The following is an 11615-nucleotide window of genomic DNA, read 5'->3' as shown; positions in this document are numbered from 1 at the left end:
GGTATGAATTCTTTCTGAAAGCGCTGTAGAGAGAATACAGTAAAAAGTGATTGATGATCTATTTTTAGTGTCACGGGTTTATGCCCTTTTATGGACATCCTGTCCTGATGTTCTCACGCTATCGAGTGAGTGCTTATGTAATATGATAGTGCAGCTGTTCCTTTGAAGTAAAGTACACTGCTCAAAAAAATAAAGGGAACACTAAAATAACACATCCTAGATCTGAATGAATTAAATATTCTTATTAAATACTTTTTTTTGGCAACAAAATCACACAAAAATTATCAATGGAAGTCAAATTAATCAACCCATGGAGGACTGGATTTGGAGTCACACTCAAAATTAAAGTGGAAAACCACACTACAGGCTGATCCAACTTTGATGTAATGTCCTTAAAACAAGTCAAAATGAGGCTCAGTAGTGTGTGTGGCCTCCACGTGCCTGTATGACCTCCCTACAACGCCTGGGCATGCTCCTGATGAGGTGGCGGATGGTCTCCTGAGGGATCTCCTCCCAGACCTGGACTAAAGCTTCTGCCAACTCCTGGACAGTCTGTGGTGCAACGTGGCGTTGGTGGATGGAGCGAGACATAATGTCCCTCTTGAAGGAACTGCTGACACACTCCAGCCACATGAGGTCTAGCATTGTCTAGCATTAGGAGGAACCCAGGGCCAACCGCACCAGCATATGGTCTCACAAGGGGTCTGAGGATCTCATCTCGGTACCCAATGGCAGTCAAGCACATGGAGGGCTGTGCGGCCCCCCAAAGAAATGCCAACCCACACCATGACTGACCCCCCGCCAAACCGGTCATGCTGGAGGATGTTGCAGGCAGCAGAACGTTCTCCACGGCGTCTCCAGACTGTCACGTCTGTCACATGTGCTCAGTGTGAACCTGTTTTCATCTGTGAAGAGCACAGGGTGCCAGTGGCGAATTTGCCAATCTTGGTGTTCTCTGGCAAATGCCAAACGTCCTGCACGGTGTTGGGCTGTAAGCACAACCCCCACCTGTGGAAGTCGGGCCCTCATACCACCCTCATGGAGTCTGTTTCTGACCGTTTGAGCAGACACATGCACATTTGTGGCCTGCTGGAGGTCATTTTGCAGGGCTCTGGCAGTGCTCCTTTTGCTCTTCCTTGCACAAAGGCGGAGGTAGCGGTCCCGCTGCTGGGTTGTTGCCCTCCTACGGCCTCCTCCACATCTCCTGATGTACTGGCCTGTCTTCTGGTAGCGCCTCCATGCTCTGGACACTACGCTGACAGACACAGAAAACCTTGCCACAGCTCACATTGATGTGCCATCCTGGGTGAGCTGCAATACCTGAGCCACTTGTGCGGGTTGTAGACTCCGTCTCATGCTACCACTAGAGTGAAAGCACCGCCAGCATTCAAAAGTGACCAAAACATCAGCCAGGAAGCATAGGAACTGAGAAGTGGTCTGTGGTCACCACCTGCAGAACCACTCCTTTATTAGGGGTGTCTTGCTAATTGCCTATAATTTCCACCTGTTGTCTATTCCATTTGCACAACAGCATGTGAAATGTATTGTCAATCAGTGTTGCTTCCTAAGTGGACAGTTTGATTTCACAGAAGTGTGATTGACTTGGAGTTACATTGTGTTGTTTAAGTGTTCCCTTTATTTTTTTGAGCAGTGTATATGTTTGCAATACAAATGTAATGTTGATTGATGTGTTGATTGATTGGCCTTATTGAACTGTTGAATGTGTTTGAACATTTGAAACAGTTGGGAATTTATGTAGTGAATGGGGAGGCCTGAGTTTGAAAAGTTTAAACAGTTGGGAATTTTTGTAGTGAATTTATGGAGTCAGCTTGTGAACACCAGTAGAATGAAAAAAGTCATTTCCAGGGTAGGTTTGCTTAAGTATAAGTAAGACCTGTGAACACCACAAGCGACAAGAAACCTTGAGAGATAAACTACATAAAACATAGCTCCTAGACCAATTATTTTTATTGTGTCCTTCGTGTCAGGAACACAATGACAAAAACATTGATGCCATTCTTTGTGATGCACCTGATTGTTTTAATGGTGTGATTGATACGAGTGAAGGACAAATGGGTTACATTTTCCAACCAGACGATTCAACAGTGAAGATTTTCACAGCTGCCTCAGCACACTTTTTCAGCCAAAAATGGGGAGTTTTTTTGCCTGCGTTGCACATGAGAGAATGGCTTAAGATAAGACTTGCTCTATGTCAGATCAAACAGGCCCTGAATGGAACATCCCTGCCTGGGTAAGCATTGGAAGAGGAAGTCTGCGGTCGAGATGATTTGAAAGCCATAAGAATCTCTTCAGTGACCAATAGTGCAGACTCCAAAGTGACAATTTTAGGTTATGCTGAATTCAATAGCTCAAATGCCACCAAATCTGTTAGCACATACAATTGAAGTCAGAAGTTTACATACACCTTAGCCAAATACATTTAAACTAAGTTTTTCACAATTCCTGACATTTAATCCAAGTAACAATTCCCTGTCTTGGGTCAGTTAGGATCACCACTTTATTTTAAGAATGTGAAATGTCAGAATAATAGAAGAATGATTTATTTCAGCTTTTATTTATTTCATCACATCCCAGTAGGTCAGAAGTTTACATACTGTACACTCAATTAGTATTTGGTAGCATTGCCTTTAAATTGTTGGGTCAAATGTGTCAGGTAGCCTTCCACAAGCTTCCCACAATAAGTTAAGTGAATTTTGGCCCATTCCTCCTGACAGAGCTGGTGTAACAGTCAGGTTTGGAGGCCTCTTTGCTCGCACATGCTTTTTCAGATCTGCCCACAAATAGTCTATGGGGTTGAGGTCAGGGCTTTGTGATGGCCACTCCTTCGTTTTCCTTAAGCCATTTTGCCACAACTTTGTAAGTATGCTTGGGGTCATTGTCCATTTAGAAGACCCATTTGCGACCAAGCTTTAACTTCCTGACTGATGTCTTGAGATGCTGCTTCAATATATCCACCTAATTTTCCTTTCTCATGGTGCCATCTATTTTGTGAAGTGCACCAGTCCCTCCTGCAGCAAAGCACCCCCACAACATGATGCTGCCACCCCCGTGCGTCACAGTTGGGATGGTGTTCTTCGGCTTGCAAGCATTTGTCCTCCAAACATAACGATGGTCCTCCAAACATAACGATGGTCATTATGGCCAAACAGTTCTTTGCACTTTTTGCACCCAAGTACGTTCATCTCTAGGAGACAGAACGCGTCTCGTTCCTGAGCGGCATGATGGATGCGTGGTCCCATGGTGTTTATACTTTTATACTTGCGTACTATTGTTTGTAAAGATGAACGTGGTACCTTCAGGTGTTTGGAAATTGCTCCCAAGGATGAACCAGACTTCTGGAGGTCTAGAATTTTTTTTCTGAGGTCTTGGCTGATGTCTTTTCATTTTCCAATGATGTCAAGCAAAGAGGCACTGAGTTTGAAGGTAGGACTTGAAATACATCTACAGATACACCTCCAATTGACTCAAATGATGTCAATTAGCCTATTAGAAGCTTCTAAAGCCATGACATAATTTTCTGGAATTTTCCAATCTGTTTAAAGGCACAGTCAACTTAGTGTATGTAAACTTCTGACTCACTGGAATTGTGATACAGTGAATTATAAGTGAAATAATCTGTCTGTAAACAATTGTTGGAAAAATTACTTGTGTCATGCACAAAGTAGATGTCCTAACCGACTTGCCTAAACTATAGTTTGTTATCAAGAAATTTGTGGAGCGGTTGAAAAACAAGTTAATGACTCCAACCTAAGTGTATGTAAACCTCCGACAACTGTAGATAGATAAATAAAAAATATTTTACCTTTATTTAACTAGGCAAGTCAGTTAAAAGCAGAAGGAGCCTTTATTAGATCTAAAAAAATGGATAGAGGGAGAACAGATTTCATCCTATTTCTTTAGACTTGAGAAATTTCACTCTAAAAATAACACTATCCATAAGTTAAACATTGATGGTGTTATTACAGATGACCAAAAATTAATCGCTAAATAGTGTAGCAATTTTTACAGAAAATTGTATAGCTGTTCGTACTGTCAGGAATACACAGATATGTTTTTTAACTCACTGAATAATGTTCACTCTATCAGTGATATGGAATCTAAACATTGTGATGAACCCATCAAATTTGAAGAGATTATAGAGTCAATCAAACATCTAAAGAACAATAAATCACCAGGTGTTGATGGAATTACATCAAAATTGTACAAATTATTTTCTGAACAATTAGCTCCCTTCCTATTTGAAGTCTTTTTAGAGAGTATTAAAAACAATGTTCTCCCTCCTACAATGAGTCAGGGGTTAATAACATTGATACCTACAGTGGGGCAAAAAAGTATTTAGTCAGCCACCAATTGTGCAAGTTATCCCACTTAAAAAGAGAGAGAGGCCTGTAATTTTCTCCTCTAGAACAGTGATGTTTTGGGGCTGTTGCTGGGCAACACTGACTTTCAACTCCCTCCAAAGATTTTCTATGGGGTTGAGATCTGGAGACTGGCTAGGCCACTCCAGGACCTTGAAATGCTTCTTACGAAGCTACTCCTTCGTTGCCCAGGTGGTGTGTTTGGGATCATTGTCATGCTGAAAGACCCAGCCACGTTTCATCTTCAATGCCCTTGCTGATGGAAGGAGGTTTTCACTCAAAATCTCACGATATATTGCCCCATTCATTCTTTCCTTTATACGGAGCAGTCGTCCTGGTCCCTTTGCAGAGAAACAGCCCCAAAGCATGATGTTTCCACCCCCATGCTTCACAGTAGGTATGGTGTTCTTTGGATGCAACTCAGCATTCTTTGTCCTCCAAACACGACGAATTTAGTTTTTACCAAAAAGTCCTATTTTGGGTTCATCTGACCATATGACATTCTCCCAATCTTCTTCTGGATCATCCAAATGCTCTCTAGCAAACTTCAGACGGGCCTGGACATGTACTGGCTTAAGCAGGGGGACACGTCTGGCACTGCAGGATTTGAGTCCCTGGCGGCGTAGTGTGTTACTGATGGTAGGCTTTGTTACTTTGGTCCCAGCTCTCTGCAGGGAACAAAATTGTAGACCTGCACCAGGCTGGGAAGAGATACAAGACCACTGATCCCTCGATCTGGGGCTCCACGCAAGATCTCACCCCGTATAACTTTTTGGTAAAAACTCAACTCGTTGTGTTGCAGATGAAAATTACAGACCTCTCTCATCTTTTTAAGTGGGAGAACTTGCACAATTGGTGGCTGACTAAATACTTTTTTGCCCCACTGTCTGTATATGTGTGTGTGTGTGTGTGTGTGTGTGTGTGTCCCACTTGCTGGCCACTGGGCTTCCTCTCAAATCAAATTGTATTTGTCACGTACATGTTAGGCAGATGTTTTTGTGGGTGTAACGAAATGCTTGGGTTTCTAGCTTCAACAGTGCAGTAATATCTAACATCACCATATTTGCTAGCGAGTGGAAACGCCAACCGGATGCTTCACATTTATACATTCTGTGAAATATCTGTCTCATTGTTCTGTGGTAGAACTCTACTCTTAACAGAGCCGAAAATGAGTTTTCTGTTTTCTGGTGCTCAGCTGGTCTATGACTGTTGTAAAAGTGCAATGCCGGTGATTGCACATAAGCAAAACAATGATTGCAGTCCCGTCCAAGAGGGTTAGCTCTATATGAAGTGTGGAAGGACCACCAGAGGGCAGGCTGGGCTCATGGATAGTAGCCCAACAAGGCATGGGAGACAAGGTAACCAGAGGCAATTAAGCACAGCTGACGGTACTAATGACATACTCTCCTTCCCCTATAAGAGAGAGAATGGAACCAGCAGAGAGAGGGGGGAAACTATCTCTGGAAGATGGCCACCGAGAGAGAGGAGCTATCAAGGAAGAACCACTAAGACGGTGACAATCCCGTGACTTTTTGTTGTAGTTTAAAGATAAGCCTATTGTGTTCCTGTTTCATCTGGAGAAGATGTATGTTGTTCCTTGGAAGATTTTCATTGATTATGTTGGAGTGTTTGTGTTGACCAAATGCCCTCAATAGAGAACTGTGTTCAATCAAGAAAACCTACTCCTGACTCGTTTATTCCACCTTCCCGCTTTAGAGTGACGCCCAATTACTTGGTCCGCTCACAGAAGATTACACACACTGCATAAGGACTCCAGTTGCCGAATGGCCCAACATTTCTATTAGTTACCTCTAACTACTATGCTATATTTGACCAATTTACAAGGGTACTTTTCAAAAGCTTCACATCCAGGTGAAGTGGAGATGTAAAACCACAATGTGAAGTCACTGACCACCCCCTCATCTGTGCTACATTCAATAGAATTTCAGTTTACCACTTATCAGATTTTATTGGCATATTTCAATACCTTCCTATCCATATGATCTACAGACAAAGGGTGGTGGTTTCCTTCAATTCTCTTATCAAAGTTACACTTTTTTGTTCCTCCCCTTTGATAGTCCATATTATGGCAGGAACTGCTCAAATAAGCAAAGAGAAACAACAGTCCATCATTACTTTTAAGAGATGAAGGTCAGTCAATCTGGAAAACTTCAGGAACTTTGAAAGTTTCTTATAGTGCAGTCGCAAAAACCATCAAGCTCCATGATGAAACTGGCGCTCATGAGGACCACCACAGGAAAGGAAGACCCAGAGTTACCTCTGCTGCAGAGGATAAGTTCAGCCTCAGATTGCAGCCCAAATAAATACTTCACAGAGTTCAAGTAACAGACACATCTCAACATCAACTGTTCAGAGGAGACTGGGAGAATCAGGCCTTCATGGTTGAATTGCTGCAAAAAACCCATTACTAAGGACACCAATAATAATAATAAGAGGCTTGCTTGGGAAATCCAAATGTGAGATTTTTGGTTCCAACCAGCATGTCATTGTGAGACGCAGAGTAGGTAAAAGAGGATCTCCGTATGTGTGGTTCCCATCGTGAAGCGTATGTGGGGGTGCTTTGCTGGTGACACTGTCAGGGATTTATTTAAAATTCAAGGCATACTTATCCAGCATGGCTACCACAGCATTCAGGTTTGCACTTAGTGGGACTTTCATTTGTTTTTCAACAGGACAATGACCCAACACCCTCCAGGCTGTGTAAGGGCTATTTGAACAAGAAGGAGAGTGATGGAGTGCTGCATCAGATGACTTGGCATCCACAATCACCTGAACCCAATTGAGTTGGTTTGGGATAAGTTGGACAGCGGAGTGAAGGAAAAGCAGCCAACAAGTGCTCAGCATATGTGGGAACTCCTTCAAGACTGTTGGAAGCGCATTCCAGGTGGTTGAGAGAATGCCAAGAGTGTGCAAAGGTAACATCAAGCTAATTATTATTATTATTTTTAAATGTAACTAGACAAGACAGTTAAGAACAAATTCTTATTTACAATGACGGCCTACCGGAGAACAGTGTGTTAACTGACTTGTTCAGGGGCAGAACGACACATTTTTACCTGGTCAGCTCAGGGATTTGATCCAGCAACCTTTCTTTCGGTTACTGACCCAAAGCTACCTGCCGCCCCAAAGGGTGGCTACTTTGAATATTTGTTTATTTGTTTAACATTTTTTTTTTTTTTTTAAATGTTTTTTTTTGGTTACTACATGATTCCATATGTGTTATTTCTTGGTTTTGATGTCTTCACTATTACTCTAGAAAGTAGTAAAAATAAAGAAACCCTTGAATGAGTAGGTGTCCCCAAACTTTTGACTGGTACTGTAGGGATCTGACCTCCCTCGTTGTCCATAGTAGGCTACACCACTTAGAATTGCTTCTTTTATTTTTTTATTTCACTGATTTTACATGAATAGTTCCCCTAATGGGTCTCATTTTCAATAGCTCACTTTCCATATGCACTACAGATCTACAGACCATTGCAGTGGCTTCGTTGCCTCTTATCAAAGGTATACCACCTTTTTATTTTTTCAAAATTCCTCTCCTTTGATTTTCTACAGACACACTGTACTCTACACTAAGCCTTTTTATAAGATGATTTATGAGATTGGAGAACACGTTGGGAGGAATCTTAGACCTTGCCTCCATACAGAATCTTTCTAGATCCTTTTTTCTTAATTCTGTGCATATGGAGTAGAGGTCGACCAATTATGATTTTTCAACGCCAATACCGATTATTGGAGGACCAAAAAAAGCCGATACCAATTAATTGGCCAATTTGTATTTATTTATTTGTAATAATGACAATTACAACAATACTGAATGAACACTTATTTTAACTTAATATAAAACATCAATAAAATCAATTTAGCCTCAAATAAATAATGAAACATGTTCAATTTGGTTTAAATAATGCAAAAACAAAGTGTTGGAGAAGAAAGTAAAAGTGCAATATGTGCCATGTAAAAAAGCTAACGTTTAAGTTCCTTGCTCAGAACATGAGAACATATGAAAGCTGGTGATTCCTTTTAACATGCGTCTTCAATATTCCCAGGTAAGAAGTTTTAGGTTGTAGTTATTAAATGAATTATAGGACTATTTCTCTATACCATTTGTATTTCATATACCTTTGACTATTGGATGTTCTTATAGGCACTTTAGTATTGCCAGTGTAACAGTATAGCTTCCTCGCCCCTACCTGGGCTCGAACCAGGAACACATTGATAACATCCACCCTCGAAGCATCGTTACCCATCGCTCCACAAAAGCCGCGGCCCTTGCAGAGCAAGGGAAACAACTACTCCAAGTCTCGGAGCGAGTGACGTTTGAAACTCTATTGGCGCGCACCCCGCTAACTAGCTAGCCATTTCACATCGGTTATACCAGCCTAATCTCGGGAGTTGATCGGCTTGAAGTCATAAACAGCGCAATACTTGAAGCATTGCGAAGAGCTGCTGGCAAACGCACGAAAGTACTGTTTGAATGAATGCTTACGAGCCTTCTACTGCCTACCATCGCTCAGTCAAACTGCTCTATCAAATCATAGGCTTAATTATAACATAATAACACACAGAAATACGAGCCATAGGTTATTAATATGGGAAAATCCGGAAACTATAATTTCAAAAATAAAACGTTTAATCTTTCAGTGAAATATAGAACTATTCCGTATTTTATCTAATGGGTGGCATCCATAACTCTAAATATTCCTGTTACATTGCACAACCTTCAATGTTACGTCATAATTACGTAAAATTGTGGCAAATTAGTTCGCAATGAGCCAGGCGGCCCAAACTGCTGCATATACCCTGACTCTGTTGCACAGAACGCAAGTGACACAATTTCCCTAGTTAAAAGGAATTAATGTGAGCAGGCAATATTAACTAAATATGCAGGTTTAAAAATATATACTTGTGTATTGATTTTAAGAAAGGCATTGATGTTTATGGTTAGGTACACATTGGTGTACCTAACCCCGATAAAGGTGTACCTAATCCCGATAAAGGATTACAATGGCAGAAAATTCCCTGCTGTGGTACAGGAATTGCACTCACCTTGCGGATCAGTGTCATGCCCACCCTCTTGATTTGATTGGATTGCAAAGGAACTCTCTCTGAGCAGGACTGAACTGTAGGAAATATAAAAAGGACAGGCAGAAACACACCCATTCAATTGAAATGCAATCCATTATGATAAAAGTTAAGCTATAACTACAGAGTAAACTTACAGACAGATCCCTAGGGGTGGTGACCGGCTGTGGTCCTTTGCAGCACAGCACGGAGAAAGGTCTCTGCTTGTTCTTGGGGTGCTTTAGAAGGAATGCCAACTGTCTTGAAGGAGTTCCCACATGCTGAGCACTTGTTGGCTGTTTTCTTTCACTCTGCGGAACAACTCATCCCAAACCATCTCAATTGGATTGAGGTTGGGTGATTGCCTGGAGGTGTGTTTTGGGTCATTGTCCTGTTGAAAAACAAATGAGTTCCACCAAGTGAAAACCAGATGGGATGGCATATCACTGCAGAGTCCTGTATGAATTCTAAATAAATCACTGACAGTGTTACCAACAAAGCACCGCACACCATCACACCTCCTCCATGCTTCACAGTGGGAACCACACATGCAGATATCATCAATTCCCCTACTCTGCGTCTCACAAAGACATGGTGGTTGGAAAATAAAATCTCAAATTTGGACACATCAGACCAAAGGACAGATTTCCACCGGTCTAATGTCCATTGCTCGTGTGTCTTGGCCCAAGCAAGTCTCTTCTTATTGGTGTCCTTTTAGTAGTGGTTTCTTCACAGCAATTCGACCTTGAAGGCCTACTTCACGCAGTCTCCTCTGAACAGTTCATGTTGATGTGTCTGTTACTTGTATTCTGAAGCATTTATTTGGGCTGCAATTTCTGAGGCTGGTAACTCTTAATTAACTTATCCTCTGCAGCAGAGGTAACTCTGGGTAGTCCTTTCCTGTGGCTGTCCTCATGAGAGCCAGTTTCATCATAGAGCTTAATGGTTTTTGCGACTGCACTTGAATAAACTTTAAAAGTTCTTGATGTTTTCCAGATTGAATGACCTTCATGTCTTAAAGTAATGATGGACTGTTTCTCTGCTTATTTGAGCTGTTCTTGCCATAATATGGACTTGGTATTTTACAGAATCTTCTGTTTACCACCCCTACAACTGATTGGCTCAAATGCAATAAGAAGGAAATTACACAAATTACATTTTAACAAGGCACACCTGTTAATTGAAATGTATTCCAGGTGACTACCTCATGAAGCTGGTTGAGAAAATGCCAAGTGTACGCAAAGCTGTCATCAAGGCAAAGGGTGGCTACTTTGAAGAATCTCAAATATAAAATATATTTTGATTTATTTAACACTTTTTGTTGTTGTTGGTTACTACATGATTCCATGTGTTATTTCATAGTTTGGATGTCTTCACTATTACTCTAGAAAGTTGTAAAAATAAAGAAAAACCCTTGAATGAGTAGGTGTGTCCAAACGTTTGACTGGTACAATGTGGTATACAGTGCCTTGCGAAAGTATTCGGCCCCCTTGAACTTTGCGACCTTTTGCCACATTTCAGGCTTCAAACATAAAGATATAAAACTGTATTTTTTTTGTGAAGAATCAACAACAAGTGGGACACAATCATGAAGTGGAACGACATTTATTGGATATTTCAAACTTTTTTAACAAATCAAAAACTGAAAAATTGGCCTGACAGAAATGTCAGTGTTCTGCCATGGCCAGCAAAGAGCCCGGATCTCAATCCCATTGAGCATGCCTGGGACCTGTTGGATCGGAGGGTGAGGGCTAGTGTCACTCCCCGCAATAATGTCTGGGAACTTGCAGGGTCCTTGGTGGAAGAGTGGGGTAACATTTCACAGCAAGAAGTGGCAAATCTGGTGCAGTCCATGAGGAGGAGATGCACTGCAGTACTTAATGCAGCTGGTGGCCACACCAGATACCGACTGTTACTTTTGATTTTTGACTTTCTCCCCCCTTAATTCAGGGACAAATTGAATTTCTGTTAATCACATGTCTGTGGAACTTGTTCAGTTTCTCAGTTGTTGAATCTTATGTTTATACAAATATTTACATATGTTAAGTTTGCTGAAAATAAACTCAGTTGATAGTGAGGACTTTTCTTTATTTTTTATTTTATATATATTTTTTAACTACTGGGAGAATTGAAAATGCCCAAAACAATTAA

This window comes from Oncorhynchus gorbuscha, linkage group LG26, assembly GCF_021184085.1.
Source record: "Oncorhynchus gorbuscha isolate QuinsamMale2020 ecotype Even-year linkage group LG26, OgorEven_v1.0, whole genome shotgun sequence".
Classification (NCBI taxonomy): Eukaryota; Metazoa; Chordata; class Actinopteri; order Salmoniformes; family Salmonidae; genus Oncorhynchus; species Oncorhynchus gorbuscha.
Note: the sequence above shows the minus strand (reverse complement) of the source record.